The sequence below is a fragment of the Macaca fascicularis genome, chromosome 4, assembly GCF_037993035.2.
Source record: "Macaca fascicularis isolate 582-1 chromosome 4, T2T-MFA8v1.1".
NCBI classification, from domain to species: domain Eukaryota; kingdom Metazoa; phylum Chordata; class Mammalia; order Primates; family Cercopithecidae; genus Macaca; species Macaca fascicularis.
In genome coordinates, this window is record NC_088378.1 from 147,026,019 (window position 1) to 147,042,974 (window position 16,956).

Below are 16,956 nucleotides of genomic sequence, written 5' to 3' on the forward strand. Positions count from 1 at the left end.
ATGAGAGTGAGTGCCTCCTTAATTTTGAGTACTGGACACTTCTTGCTCATTTAGCGTAGCCCTGGACAATGAAGTGTTTTTTGTTTTGTTTTTTTCATGTCCATCCTTTATCCTTCCTCATCTCAAAACATTTCAATGGAGTATTTTTTGGAGCAGTACTTGGATGAGACTCTGAGTCCCAGAATAGCGAAGAATTTCTTTCTTAGTACTCTACATGATCACTGTGGAGCCTTAATACATTGTAATATTAACTTAGCTGGCAACAGAAATTTTGTTTTGCAATTTGTCTTATTCAGAACAGTATTGACTTCCTGCTAGTCTCTTCTGATGTCTAATATGAGGAAGTCTAGTTGGTCAGCTAATTTTTGTAGGAGAGCCATGTTTAGGCTAGGTGCTATAGGATTCTCTTTACCCTGGAATTTCTTCACCAAGATGTCCCAAGGTGTTAATCATTTTCCCTTGCTTTTTGGCTGGTGGTCTTACAGTTTCCTTCGATTTTATTTTTATTTAGTGATTGTTCTTAATTTGTTGTGTTTTCTTTACTAAGACTCTCTCATCTATTTATCTGTATGGTAAAACTTTGTTGCCCATCTTTCTAGTTTCTGCTGACTTTCATTTTTGGACCTTTTGCTTTTCTTTCTCCATGGACTTTTTGGTGGTAGAGGCAGGCAAACACTTTCCAAAGTCTTTCTCAATTTCCATCAATTTCAACTTATTTCTTAAAATTGCCTGATAATGTGCCTATGTCCACAATATCCCTCCTTCCACTTTAGAAAAGAAAGGCATCCACACTTTATTTTGGTGCAATGCCTGAAGTGTAAACACTTTCTGGTTGTCAACAAAGGGGTACTTCCAAATATTGGTTTGGGGATAACCTGCTAATGATTAACACATTTGCCTTGGCTCTTGGTTTGCCTGCTCCCTCTTCTTTTGTCTGCTGTGTGTCTTTTTTTTTTTTTTTTTTTTTTTTTTAACCACTGAGAATATTCAGAGTATTGTATGTTTTATTAAAGAGAGGACTGGCCAGAGTGGGAATGTTCTGAATTCAGAATAACTGAAGCAGTACAGGATAGGAACTGGTTCTTTCAGATGAAGCTGGCATATTTTCCCAGAGCACCAAGTTTCAATATATATTTAAAAAACTTGATATGAACTATACAATAAAGTGGTTAAAACTTTTATTAAAATAAACTTATGCCATGAAATACTTACTCTAATTATAGTCAATCTTCATCTTATTTCATCTTATAACATGTTTAATGTTTCCTTTTATTTACAAAACAATTTATTTTTTGATGAAAAGTTTCAGAAATCAAGTTAATAATATTCAAAGGAATGCCTAAAGTTTTCAAAACTGTTTTACATATTGTACAATCAAAATAATCTGAAGACCATTTCTCTGTCCAAATTGTTTATCTTTAAGCAGTATCCCTTCTAATATTTACTATTTAAAATCCTTAAAAATTTGCCTTAGCACAGGAGAATTGCTTGAACCCAGGAGATGGAGGTTGCCGTGAGCCGACACAGTGCCACTGCCCTCCAGCCTTGGCGACAGAGTGAGACTCTGTCTCAAAAAAAAAAAAAACCCAAAAACCAAAAAACGAAAACAAACAAAAATTTTGCCTTAGCATTATTTGTTCATTAAATACTTGCTTTAATACTACTAGTTTCCCTTTCCTCTCAGCCCATTGTCATATTTTGATTTTTATCACTTGCTTTGTAGAATATATGAGGTTTCTTTTTTTTTTTTTTTTTTTGAGACGGAGTCTCCCTCTGTTGCCCAGGCTAGAGTGCAATGGCGCGATCTCGGCTCAGTGCAACCTCTGCCTCCCGGGTTCAAGCAATTCTCGTGACTCAGCCTTCCAAGTAGCTGGGATTACAGGCACCCGCTAACATACCCGGCTGATTTTTGTATTTCTGGTAGAGGCGGGGTTTCACCATACTGGCCAGGCTGGTCTTGAACTCCTGACCTCAAGTGATCCGCCCTCCTTGGCCTCCCAAAGTGCTGTGATTACAGGCGTGAGCCACCTGCCCAGCCAGAATATGTGTTTATTTTGAGTCCTTAACAAAGTCATAAGAATTTTGGGAATTCACCGTTACTTTATTGAGAAAATCTCTTTGAAAATATGCCAACAATTTATAGCCAATTATATTGATTTCTCTTTTTCATATTGAGAATTGTTTTTTAAAAAGTTTGTATGTGTGAAGATTTTTGCACTGTAGTTAAAGAAACCACCTGTGTGTTGGTTAAACCATGAGTACATTTATTCAAAGAAATTGAGGTGGGGTTACTCGGAGGATCAAAGGAAAATCTGAAGAAACAGGCAGCCTCAAAAGGTCTTAGGTGTAGCAACTTGCTCCATTGTTTAAATAAATAGGTTTGAACTTGTATTTTCCCTCTATTCAATATTTAAGGTCTCAGAAGATAATAGAATTGGTGAAATTTAAGTAAAGTGCTCACTCTTTTGCTTTAACAGACCCTAGAGAGCTGGTAGGCAGAGCCTCAACAGACCCTTTTAGCTTCCAAAGGGAGTTCAGAACACCGTGATTCACAACCACAATACATCACATATATTGAGAAAAGATAGTTCCACCAAATAAAGTTGAAATGCTGACAAGAAGAGGCAAGAAATCTTGGAAATAGGTTTATAAAAAATTTATTGTTTCCTTTTTTATTATTATGGAAAAGGGTCAGTTCTACTTAAGCCAGACTTTGCCAAAATAAAGCGATAATCGTTTCTTTTGGGGACTCCTCTTTGTAGCTCCAAGTGCTACTAACAATTCTTAGGACCTGAGCTATAAGCCGGGTGATTTCACTTAATACGATCAATGACTTCATTTAAATGGCTCTAATGTGCAGAGGAAACGGAGCCCATCAGCATTCCCTGCAGAGGACTGCCATGGCTTTTGTCAACTTGAACAGCTAGCTTTCAAATGTTTTGAAACCACTTTCAGGGTGGTCATGTAGTTGCTTTTTGGAAATCAGAAGATGTTCCTGCCTCTTTTAATATGTGACTCCTCAGATTCAGAAAGCGCTCGCTAGTCTTTTTTTTTTTTTTTTTTTGAGACGGAGTCTCGCTCTGTCGCCCAGGCTGGAGTGCAGTGGCCGGATCTCGGCTCACTGCAAGCTCCGCCTCCCGGGTTTACACCATTCTTCTGCCTCAGCCTCCCGAGTAGCTGGGACTACAGGCGCCGGCCACCTCGCCCGGCTAGTTTTTTGTATTTTTTAGTAGAGATGGGGTTTCACCGTGTTAGCCAGGATGGTCTCGATCTCCTGACCTCGTGATCCACCCGTCTCGGCCTCCCAAAGTGCTGGGATTACAGGCTTGAGCCACCACGCCCGGCCGCGCTCGCTAGTCTTAAGAGTGAATTACCCACAGTGATCCCCCACTACGAACCCATATCTAACCCTATCCCCTGGAGGAACTATCAGAGAAATTGGTACCATGGACATAAGAGGAAGGCATAGTGAAGCAGAGAGGCCCGCATTATGAAAATCAGTGGACAGCAACATTATTTACAACTTTGTAATCACCCAGGAGCTTGAAAATCGAAGCCAATCTGGCACCATGAGCTCTAATTTTTGTTGGAGTTCTTGGAACTGACTCTGAGGGATGACTGTTTAGCCATTTTGGAGTGTGGCGTACGTGGCTGCTGGCATACAGAGGTTGGATGTAAAAGGGCCTTTGCCCTCTCTTAGGAACATAGAAAGGAACTAAACTGTGTCAAATAGGTTCCAAATGGTGGCCTAGAATACTATTTACAACTAAGGTACAATGAAATTGAGGAAGTCTTTTCCTCTTTTGCAGATACCATCATTATTCACATATTTCTTCAAAGTTAATTATTTGCATTGGGTAATTTTTAACAGAAATGTTACAATTGCTTCTAAAATTTAGTCTTTAGTCTTTTTTTTTTTTTTTTTTTGAGACGGAGTCTGGCTCTGTCGCCCATGCTGGAGTGCAGTGGCCGGATCTCAGCTCACTGCAAGCTCCGCCTCCCAGGCTTACGCCGTTCTCCTGCCTCAGCCTCCCAAGTAGCTGGGACTACAGGCGCCCGCCATGTCGCCTGGCTAGTTTTTTTTTTTTTTTTTTTTTTTTTTTTTTTTTTTTAGTAGAGACGGGGTTTCAACGTGTTAACCAGGATGGTCTCAATCTTCTGACCTCGTGATCCGCCCATCTCGGCCTCCTAAAGTGTTGGGATTACAGGCTTGAACCACCGTGCCCGGCCTAGTCTTTAGTCTTAAGGTTGATGCTCTCCATGTCCTTCGAAAAACAGATATGTTGCTTCTATTATATCCTGGCCTTCAGATGGGATTATTCTGTTTGGTTGTTTGTTAATATATACTTTGAGCCACTTCTTTGTGGCTCTGGGTGAGATGCTCTAGGTACAATGACAAGTGATACCTGTGTTGTCCCTGTCACAAAAGTGGATAGCCTAAGTTGGGACTTTTACCTCCACTCCAAATATATATATCACACAACTGCCATATGCCAGGCACCCCTCTAGGTGCTAGGGATACAGCAGTAAACACACAAATGCAACCCCTGCCCATGTGAAAGAGAGTAAGACAATAAATAAGTAAAGTGTATGTTGTATGGAGGTGGTGAATGCCAAAAGGAAAAATTAAGCAGGCAAGAGGGCTCATTGAAAAGATGACATTTGGGTAAAGGCTCACGTATATATGTTCTGTTGGTTTTATTTCTCTGGAGAGCCCTGACTAATACACAATGACTTTGAGAAGTTACTGCTTTTAATTTATCATACTATTCAGAGTGCTGAGAGTCTTCTTAGTGTGTATTCAATATATTAAGATAGCTCGTGGATGAATAATAAATAGGAAAAAATTTATCCAAACTTAAGCCTTGCTTTGGTTAAAAGGGCTCCTCTTACAAGGTAGAATGTTATTATTTGGCATTTAAACCCAAATGAAGGCTCATAAGACTAATTAATTAAAAGTTTTTAAATCACAACTGGGCACAAAATAAATGGAACTGCCATGCTCGCCAAGTGTGCATGCGTGGTGTGCATGGGAGACAGCACGAGGCTAATCCCACTCATCTTGCAGGTTGCTCCATTTTTCTCCTAAAATCAGTAAGACAAAAGCTGGTCAGATTATCAAGAGCCCTAGTTAAACACAACAGTAGCATTTGGAAGGGGTTGCTCTCAGCAGGCAGTGCCTGACCACACCAGGAGATGAACAGGCTCTGTATCTGAAGCTGTCATGCCTAGTTATGGTCCCCCACTGTTCATGATGCCTGGAAGGGAGGCCCCCTGTACCCTAGAAAGCTGAGTGGGTTCTACTGTCTGCTTTACTGCTTAAAAACGCTCTTCTTTGGATCTGGACTTTACCTCTATCTGATTTTTTTTTTTTTTTCCTATTATATGATTTGGCACTGAGTCTGTCACTGCTGCTAACTCAGCAGTTCGAGGGTCATTGCCCCATTGCCTCACGGAAAGAATTTCGTAGCTTCCGGTATCCTCTCTCCTTCATTATACTTTGATTTCAGCATTGTTATTTTTCCTCTTGGGTGTTGCAGCTCTCTCTCTCCTTCCCATATCTTGTTGGTTTTCTACTAACTCCTCCTTCTCCTCCTTTTTTTTGGATGGAATCTCACTCTGTCACCCAGGCTGGAATGCAGTGGTGCAATCTCAGCTCACTGCAACCCCTGCCTCCCAGGTTCAAGCTATTCTCCTGCCTCAGCCTCCCAAGTAGCTGGGACTACAGGTGCTCACCACCATCCCCTGCTAATTTTTGTATTTTTAGTATTGCTGTAATCAATCCACATGTCCAGAAGCACCTAGAAACTCTAATTCTTTGTAGGTATCAAACCCTAGGACTCTTTCCCCTAGTCACAATATGTAATCCCTGATTTCCAAATGCAGTCTTTTCATATACATTTTCCACTGTACGTACTGTCCGACCTGGAAAACTCTTATACAAACACGCTCTCCCCTAGGAAGCCTTTATAAATGTTCCCAGGAAGAATCAGTCACCCAATAGTGTCCTTGTCACATCTTAAGTTCTACACCTTTATTTGTTCTATGTGAATGTAATCTCCCAGAGGGTGTAATCATCTTTTTTTTTTTTTTTTTTTTGAGATGGAGTCTTGCTCTGTTGCTCAGTCTAGAGTACAGCGGCACGATCTCGGCTCACAGCAACCTCTGCCTCCTGGGTTCAAGCGATTCTCCTGTCTCAGTCTCCTGAGTAGCTGGGATTACAGACGTGTGTCACCACACCCAGCTAATTTTTGTATTTTTAGCAGAGACAGAGTTTCACCATGTTGGTCAGGCTGGCCTCAAACTCCCAAACTCAGGTGATCCACCCGCCTCAGCCACCCAAAGTGCTGGGATTACAGGCGTGAGCCACCATGCCCAGACCCATCTTTTCCTTTTAGTTTAGTTCTTAACAAATAGTCTGACACAAAGTGGATATAACAATATTTTGAATGATGAATAACTAAGTGAATATTTCCAGATTCCCTGGTGCTCTCAAAGTGTTATGTTACAAAAGAAAAGCAAGTCTAAAATACCTACCTCAAATTTTATCTTTACTATGATTTCAAACCAAATAAAAAACAAGTGGGGTAAAAACTGACATGGGAAATAATTGAAGAATTTTGGTGTGTTAGTATGATAATATTAGGTATTTTTTTCTGTTTCCCCAAATTTATATTATATAGCAATAAAAAGAAACAAGTATATGTATAGTAATTTAATTTAAAAGAAGTAGTCTACCATCCCTTCTGTTAAAAAGAAAAAAGTATTTTAAAAAATTGTCTCTGGAAGGATGCACAGGGAACATTACTCTGGTTTCTTCCAAGAGGGGAATGAGGAACTAGAGAGCATGGCTAAGTGGGGTTTTGCTTTTGTTTTTGTTTGTCTATCTGTTAGCTTTTTATTATTTTCTTTTGTAGGTTTGAATTTCAAACCACATAAATCTGTTACATGCTCATAAGTTTAAAATAAAACTTTTGACTAGGTGCAGTGACTTACACCTGCAATCCCAGCACTTTGGGAAGCTGAGGTGGGAGCATACTTGAGGCCAGGAGTTTGAGATCAGCCTGGGCAACATTGTGAGATCCTGCCTCTGTAGAAATAAACAAATAAAAATTAGCCAGATATGGTGGTGCATGCTTGTACTCCTAGCTACTTGGGAGACTGAGGCAGGAGGATTCCCTCGAGTCCAGGAGTTTGAGGCTGCAGTGAGCTATAATCACCCCACTGCTCTATAGCCTGGGCAATAAGGTGAGAACTTGTCTCAAAAAAAAAAAAAAAAGTAAACAAATAAATATAAAGAAAACTTTTGTTTCAAAATATGTAATATTTATCACTAAACAACTCTGAATTGTAGAGCTAAAAAGTACTTAAAAGATAGTTAATAACTATTATCTTATTTAAAAGAATTTTTATCAAAGTATAATTTGTATCCAGAAAATTATACATATCAGCAAGCTAAACTTTCTCAAAATGACATACCCATATAATTAGCTCCCAGATAATTAGCAGGTAACCTCTACTCAGGTTGAGTATTCCTAATCTAAAACTTGGAAATTCAAAATGCTCCAAAATCTGCAACTTTTTGAATGCTAACATGATTCTCAAAGGAATGCTCATGGAGTATTTCAGATTTTGGATTTTTGGATTTGAGATACTCAGTATAATGCAACATTCCAAATCTGAAAAAATCTGAAATACTTCTGGTTCCAAGCATTTTGGATAAGGGATACCCAACCTGTGTTAGCTAATAAGACCCTTCATGATCTCTTTGAGACCTCAGCCCCTTCAAGGTAACCTCTATCCTGACTTCTAATAGCATGAACTTTTCTGTTTTAGAATAATTTGAATTTTCAGGGAAGTTGCAAAGATAGTACAAAGACAGTACAGGAGAGTTCCCACATATCTTTCACCTAGCTTTAATAATGTAAAATTGTTAGGATTTTACATCATTATGATACATTTGTCAAATATAAGAACCTCACACTGATACATGAAACTCTTTTAACCAAACAATAGGCTTTATATGGATTTCACCACTTTTTCTACTGATGTTTTCTTTCTGTTCCAGGGTCCAATCTGGAATACCACACTGCATTTACTTGTCATATCTCCCTAGTCTTTTTTGGTCTGTGACAATGTCTCAGTCTTTTCTTACTTTTCATGACCTTTCTTGGAACGTTTGCATTATACTTTCATGTCCTGAAGATCATTTGCTTTTTTTTTCATAATTACACTGGAGTTATAGATTTTCTGAAATAATACCACAAGGGCAAAGGGCACTTCTTGTCACATCATTTTAGGGAGTACATGATATCCACATGACATCACTGATATTAACCTTCATCACTTGGTTTAGGTAATGTTTCATGTTTCTCTATTGCAAAGTGATTTTTTTTTCCTTACTTTAGCCCACCCTGAACTTAACAATTTTGTTTTCTTCCATGAATAATACCTTTGTTATTATAGCTCAAACTTCATTGCCAAATTTTAGATCACATAAATTTTCTTCTATATTTTATCCTAAAATCTTGACAGTTTGCTATATTATATCTAGCCCTTTGATTTATTTTTAGTTACTTTTGTATAAGTTGTGAGAGATGTCTCCAGGTTCATTTATTAACACATTGTGGTGTTCCAGTGCTATCTGTTGCTAAGACTATCTTTTCTCCATTGATTACCTTTGTCTTAGTTGACAATATTTTTGTTGGTTTATTTCTAGACTGTTTATCTCATTCCACTGATTTGTGTCTGTCATTTTGACAATACTATACTGTGTTGATTACAGTAAACTTTGAAATAGTTCATTTTATGTGTCAAATTTGACTGAGTCAGGGGAAAACCCTGCTATCTGGTTAAACATTTTTTCTGGCTGTGTTTGTGAGGGTGTTTCTGGATGAGATTAGCCTTTGAATAGGTGATCCTAGTAAAGTAAACTGCCTTTCCCAATGTGGATGGCATTATGCCACCTGATATTCAGGGTCTGAATAGAAGAAAAGGCAGAGGAAGGGGGAATTTGGGCCTTTTATTCTGCCTCACTGCTTGAACTGGGACATCTCATTTGGTCTCCTGCCCTTGAACTGGGATTTACATAATCAGTTCCTCTGGTTCTCAGGCCTTCAGATTCAGACTGAATCATATCACCAGCTTTCCTGGGTCTCCAACTTGCAGATGACAGATCATGGGACTCCCCACCTCCATAAATGCATGAGCCAATTCAGTCTATGTCCTTGAGAACTGCCCCACTGCAGATTAAGGCTTTTTTCCACTAGGTGAAATAAAGAAGTTTGTTAGGCAGATTTCCCTTCATCCAGTGCCCTCTCCTCTAAGTTACAACACACTGGCTACACCTAAGTGCAGGGGTGGGAATGGGGTTATAGTCCTGCTGTTTGCTGAGAAGAGAACTGTATTGGGAAAGCTCTAGAAGTGTTTGATACATACATAAACAAGGCATGGTTTTTGCACATAATTTCACGTTACATTTTTCCCAGAAAAAAAGGAATGTATGGGCATCATATAATTGTACTAGCTGGAGTCATTCTTCCTGCTTATCAAAGGTAAACAGAGTTACCCCTATACCAAGACGTCAGGAAGAAGTACTTTTGGAACACAAGGAATTCTCTGGGAGTCTTTACTACTCTCAAGCCCAGTGAAAAAGTTAATGAAAAACTATAGTACCTTCATATAAGCAGGACCACTAATTACCAGGCTCATTTAGGAATTTACCTTACCAAGTAAAACATAAGAGCAGCTGAGCTGCTGACTGAAGGCAAATGGAGCATGGAATAAGAGTGGTAAAGAATGCTACAAATACTGTCATGTATCCATTGACAAAAGGAGCTATAATGCCTTTAGGTATTTTCACACTTGCTCTGTTATGTAAATGTGTGTGTGTGTGTCTGTGTGTGTCTGTGTATGTGTGTGATTGTTTATTTTTTTCCTTCTTTCCCACTAAGATGTATTAATACTGGTTAACACTATAGGTTAAGCTTATAAGATAGGATATCAAAAAATGATTGTGACTGAGCTGAAAAGAACATTACTCAGAGATGGATACAGTAAATTTCAGATGTTTGTATTCTACCTTGGAGCTACAGACAATAAAAAAGTAAAAGCATATATACTTTGTCAGATACTGATAAGTGCTATGGAAAAAAATAAAGAAGGAAACAGGGATAGGGTGGGATTAGGTATGGTAGCAGTTCTAACCTTGGTGCTAAAATCTGTCAGTATTCTGTTCAGCGATCCATTGTCTTCTACCTGGCCATATCCGCCTGGGAAAGGTGGGCCACATTACTAGCTTCATGGGGTGAATTCTGACTCGTCCACACCAGTCATGTGGTCCCTTCTCCTGTAGCTGATTACCTTAGGCACCACCTGAGACTAGGCCAAGTTTTGGCAAATGAGACATGAGGGGGAGTTTTCTGGAAAGGCATTCCTTGGTCTCCAAGAGAAACACCCTGTTTCTTCCTGCTTTAACTTGTGTCTACATGGACACCTGAAACTGTGACCAGCATGAGGGTAAAGCCTGCTGTGAAGGAGAGCAGAGGCAAGAAGACTGAGGGCAGTGGAGCCAGAGCTCTGATAACCCTGCACCGGACCCTTTCTGCCTTTGATGTTCTGTTTGGGGAGATAAGAAATTTATATAGTGTTTAAATTTGTTGAGTCAGGGTTTTCTGTACCTGCTGTCAAAAACATGCTGAATAATTCAGAAAGTTTAAAAAACTATTACTCGACATTTTCCCCCAAGTTTTTCTGAGGAAAGAGAGTGCTTGGTAGGCAGGATAACCCTGGAAAGTGGCCATGGGGCTGAGGCGGGTTTTGGAGAAATGCAGACACTGTTGTCTGATGTGAGTTTCACCTGATGAGGGATCAGGATCTTCTTTCATATAATTTGGGAAAGCAGATGTTGGCCCCTTTAGATTTGTTAGCTGACATTTAGCATTCAAAACTGTCTCATGATTCACAGAAGTGTTGTAAGATATTATGCAGATTTTAGCACAGCAGTTGACCATTCAATCAGATTTTTCTAAAGACTTTTTAGGTAAAAACAGAATCTATATCTCTAATTTATGTCTTAAGAATGAACCCCAGCTAGGCGCAGTGGCTCACGCCTGTAATGCCAGCACTTTGGGAGGCTAAGGCGGGTGGATCACAAGGTCGGGAGTTCGAGACCAGCCTGGCCAACATGGTGAAACCCCATCTCTACTAAAAATAGAAAAATTAGCTAGGCATGCTGGTGGGCACCTGTAATCTCAGTTGCTAGGGAGACTGAGGCAGGAGAATTATTTGAACCTGGGAGGTGGGGGTTGCAGTGAGCCGAGACTGCACAACTGCAGTCCAGCCTGGGGGACAGGGTGAGGCAATGTCTTAAAAAAAAATGAACCCCTCTCTGTCTTCCTCTCTGAATGGTTGAGTCTGAAATCCAGTGGATTTGGCTAAGCAAAGTAGATGTCTGTATATATATGGGGGAGGGATGTTTAGTGACAGTTGCCTGGAGTGGAGTGAAGAAACCTAAGCAAAGTGAGAGAGAGGCAACAGTGGAGGCCCAGTGAGATAATTGCAGCTTGAATAGGGTGAAGAAGCTGTCTTCAAAGGGGGACAAGAGGACAGCCCTGTGTTAATGTTGGAGTCTGACTGGAGTGAAGAGATTATTCATGTGACAGATAGGCCCATAGCACAGGCATTGGCACTTAAGCAGGGTGAAGAGAGCATCCACGTGGAGGTGGTAGCTACAAGATGATGGTCATACACAATCAAGATTGGTCCAATAATTAATATAACAAGGATTATTAGAGTTGCCCAGAAATGTTGTCAATAGACTGTGGCCATCAATGATTAAATAGCATAAAAAATATCTCAGGGAGAGAAGGCAAAAACTCAGGACTCTACTACATACAGAAACCTGTCCTTAACATCCTACAGAGAATAATGATAGGCCAAGAAATATTTTATTGCCCATTGAGTTTACAGTCTCCGATCCCCAAATTGTTTCTGAGTGGAGTTAGTTGGATTATAAGAAGACCTCCTTATTCATAAGCCTGAGTTGGCCTAGAGAGGGAGCAGAATTGGTTTAATGATTCCACTCCAGACTTTCCTGGAATTTTTCAGTTCTTCCTGTTCTCCATGCCCTGTTATCACTGTTGCCTGACTGGAAAAATAACAAGTGGCAAGAGAGATGCCTTGCCTTTTTCCTAGAAGTCCAGACTTACTTCTCAAGTCACTGAGCTTCTGTTAGTGCAGATATTGCAATGACGCTTCCACGTGTATGTGGTCAGGACATTTAATGGATCAGCTGCTCAGAGCACTCCTCCAAAGTGGTACTTCCGTTTTTCCAAATTTGGGGCCTGAGGTGAGCACCTCCCCAGAGGTATTCATAAGAATGTTGAAGTTGTAGGGCTGATGCTCCTTCAGAGGCTGTCAAAGAGAAGCTTGGAGTCATATTACATTTTGGATTCCAGTTTCTACATAACTATAAAATAAATTCTGCATCCTTAGATTAAATCAACATAATTGAAATTAAGCGTGGTTCAGACGAAAGAGTAAGCTTATGAGTTTGCTAAACCATTACTTGCAAATGCAGGAAATGAACAAGACATGCAGTCTATGTATTCCAGTTGGTTGTTGGTTTGATAAGCGATTCACAGGCAGTAGATCAACAGGCAGGAAAATATAGTATTTAATATGACTACAACACTTATTTTGGAAACTTAGATGGCTCTTCGAAAATCTTCTTTTCCAACTAAAATTACTGATATTCATATTATTGAAAAATGACAACCTCTGTGCCATCTGAGATTTGTTGATTCAGCATTTCTAAAAATAGTTCTTAGAATAAAATACGAGTACTTAGCTTGACACTTAGCCATTGACACTGTCCGCATAGTCTATTTAAATGTGTGCTTTCAGAACGCTGCTAAACACCTTGCTTTCAACACCTCATTCACTTTCAGCACCTCATTCCTCACCCATGACCCCACCTGCTCTCATTTCTGCAAAAAAAACAACAGAAATTAGAGCAGTTGGGGTCATGAGTGAGGAAATCACTCACTTCTAATGATCATTTTGTTGCTAGGGGTTAAAAATGCCTCTACTATTGCCCTAGAGATTTCCTCCAAATCACTGACACCTACTCTACAAGCTTTGAGCCTGGTGCTTTAGATATTTTGTCAATAGATAGTGTGAATATATCAAGACTGCCACTAGACAAAGGAAGTTCTAAAACACTATCAGTTTTGTCCGTGGATTTCAATAATCCATGAGCAAAAATGTGATATAACACATGACTTAGAATCAATTAAATATTGGTATTTTAGGACATCCTCTTAAGTGCATCCCAGAATTTCACACAAATTGTACTACAGGAGAGAAACATGTCTGTTCACACATAATTCAAAGGAACAAATAAAAAAAAAAAACCTTTGAGACATTTTTGTGATTTAGACTGTGTATTATCTTTGCAGTCATATCAAACTAAAGTTCTTGAAGCTGAATTTCTCAGAGAACAGGTGTAAGTCATTGATGAGAAAAGCATATTATTAATATTATTTCTCTGTTCTTTGACCACAGAATAAGTTGAGGAAGATGATTGAATAAAGTAAGTAGAAGTGGGCCTATAGACAAGTCAGTTTTGTAAGAACGAAAGGAAAGTAAGGTTCAAATCTAAAGAATTGGTAGAGAAACTAGTATACATATTTATTAAATCAATGCATGTAAGAGAAGCAAAGACATTAAATGATTGAGCAATCATTTGATAATGTGAGCTTCTTAAAAGACTAAATGAAAGAAATACCACCTTTTTCAGTGAAGAATAAATCACAAGTGTGTTAAATGTGAGATTATTAACATAAATAAAATGTATAAAACATGTGCAGCAGAGAAAGTTTTTAGAAACTTTTCTGACAATATTACCCAATAAGAAATATAGTATTATCGTGCAACTCAGGACATACTCAGAAACACAAACACATATAAATAAAATGGAATATTTACAAAACAGTTACCTTTGCCTTAGTTTACCTTATTACATATCTCATTTAAAAAAAATACTGTTCATATTAATTCAAATTGATTTCACTAGTGAGTCATAATTAGTGCTTCGGAAAACTCTGGTTTTATGGTCATAGCTAGTCAGAGCCCTCCAAATTACCAAAGGTTCCTACAAGCTTGGCCAATGGGAGATCTCTACCTCTCTCAGCTGGGACGATATGTTCAAGAATTAGGGAAGTGACCAGAGCTGAGCCAGTAAGAGTCCTTCATGAGACTCTCTGATCTGGAGGCTGAACCCAAATACCTCTTCTTCTCTTACAGTAAAGATATAAGGATGAGACTCCAGACTGCCAGGCAAAGGGCTTTTCTCTCTTAGAAAAGATTAACTGAAGGAAAGTGATGGGCAAGAAAACAGCAGAAATTAGAGCAGTTGAGGTCATGGGTGAGGAAAGAGTAGAGAAAGAAAATAAAAGAAAGGAGAGAGAATGAGAGAAAAAGAAGGGAAACGAAGGGAGAGGGAAGGAAAGGGGGAGGAAGAGAACAGGATTAAAATCTTGAATTCTAGACCATGAGATCTCTGGAGCTGCTCTTGCTGCATCCATTGTTCTTTCCGTTCGGTGAGCTCCCTTACCCAGTTGCTTTCTTTCCTGAAGTTGGTTCAGTGTGGCTTTCTGCCTGAGGCATCGTATATGCCTGACATATGTAAGCCACAACTTTAACTTGATACAATGAAAACCCCAATTCCAGCATGATAGCCAATAAAATAAACCTGACCCTTCATCCTGACCCATCATCGCACTTCACTTTATGAAGAAGTTAACCTTGTTCTTAATCTTAGTTTGTCATCAGAAAATATATGAAGAATAAGGGCTAGGTAAAGAGGAAGCTTGAAATCCAGTAAAAGAATGCATTTTTTCTCTTTGTCCAAAGAACAAAAACAATTAAAAACAAGCTTATGGTTGCTTTACTTTGAATGATGGTGTTCCTTTCAAAATTCACGTTAAACTTAATCCTCATGGTGGTGGTATTGAGAAGTGGGACCTTTTGGGAAATGATTAGGTAATGAGGGCTCCACCCACATAAATAGGATTAGGTGTCCTTACAAAAGGGTTTGAGGGAGTGAGTTTGGCCCTCTTGCCCTTCCATGTAAGGACACAGTGTTTTTCCCCTTTGGAGAATACAGCAACAAAGCACTATCTTGGAAGCAGAGACCTGGCCTTCACCAGACACCAGTCTTGCCAGCACCTTGATCTTGGACTTCAGCCTCCAGAACTGTGATAAATAAATTTCTTTTTTTCATAAATTATACAGTCTGTGATATTTCATTACAGCAGCATGAAATGATCTAAGACAATGGTTAAAGATAGGCATGGCTAGTATTACTGAAGAGGAGATTGGAGGCATATCAAAGCATTACTGACTTCATCTTCATAGGCCCACTTCTCCTATATTTACCTTTGCTGCTATGAATCTATTTGAGGGCAGTAAGATGGATTCTTTCCCTTCAAGTCTTTTTTATTATTATTTTATAATTTTTCCAGAATTGGTCATGACTGCTACTTCCAAGGTCATCCTACACAATAGAAATATAAGTAATTGACTATTATATTTCCTATTCTGAATTACATTCAGCTACATTGTCAAGTCAAAACCAACTCTTATTACACAATGTCCATCGTGTATCAGCCTACTTTAAAAAACATCATGCCAAGAACTCAAGAGAATTAAACATATTTTTTTCTAGTTACATGTACCCATCTAATGTCCTTCTTTATTTGACATTAAAATTAAAATTTCCTCAATGAATTTCTTTTCCCTCTTGTCACTCTGCATAAAGCCAAGATGCACAAAAGGCCATAGCTGCAGTGGCAGGTAAACTAGAAAACACATGTTTATTGGGACTGGGAGACAAGATGGGTTTTCTCTGTTAGCCCATGTTGAGAGTGCGTAAATACCAGTTTGTACTTGCTTTGTTTTAGGATTCAAATGTACAATATGTACATGACCTGGAAAGCCATGAAACGAACATAAAAATAGTTAGTTTGGTGATACTTAGCAGAATCAAACAGAAATAATCTCAAAGGCGTTAATCGCTAAATTCCTAGCCATTATAGCTCCCTCAAACAAACTTCCACTTACTATTTTCTCACCATCAGAAATTACAAAGCATATGTGGAAACAATCTACCATGAGTTAAGGAAATTCAAATAGCCATCCTCAAATTTTCAGATAAATGAACATAAGAAGAAATAATGGAAATGATGACTATAATAGCAAAAAGAGTGAATAACAATAGACCAAACAGTTATGTATAAGAAATGTACAGAAATCAGATATTACCGTCATTGAAGAAAAGCAAAACCTTAACATGTGAGTTAAGTAGTAAATTAGAATAGCTGAACTCGTGAACTGGAAACACTGGTTTAGACAGCTCAAAAGTAAGGCAGTGATAAAATGATGACATCAAGGATCGAAGCTCGCTCTACTTTTTGAGTCCACCAATGATTCGTACACAGATATTTTCTTCCCTACTCTTGAGGATATTTCCCTTCTTCATTAATATCAAAATTGTTCACGTGGTTTAACTTGACTACTGTAATTTGAGCCAACATGATGTGTCATTTCCAGTCAAAAACTTTTTCAATGCTCTCTCTTTTCTGTCATGAGACTTATTATGTTCTAGATGGAAGCTGTCCTATCAACCCAGTGCTATTGTGAAGATGATGTGGAACAGAGCAACAGCTGTCCATTGCATATGTAGAATGAAGGAGGTTCTTTTAAACTATTGAGATTTGGGGGATTATTTGCTACTGCAACATAACCTATCCTGTTCTGACTGATTAAAAAAAAAAATTAGTACTAGAAGTCAAATGCTACCATAAGAGAAACAAACAAATGAACAAACAAAAGTCCAAATGCGTGTAGTGTTGGCTTCAGGACTTACCAGGAGGCAAAGGAAAACACATTTTA

General features: G+C 38.8%; 1 long non-coding RNA gene across 1 annotated transcript in view; it reads right to left on the reverse strand.

The window, feature by feature from the left end:
- Positions 1-11,350: 11,350 nt before the first annotated feature.
- LOC135970691 (uncharacterized) overlaps positions 11,351-16,956 on the reverse strand; it is a 52,511-nt gene continuing 46,905 nt past the window's right edge. Inside the window, exon 3 of the long non-coding RNA XR_010586505.2 lies at positions 11,351-12,414. This is a non-coding gene — a long non-coding RNA (uncharacterized lncRNA). The remainder of the gene's footprint in view (positions 12,415-16,956) is intronic.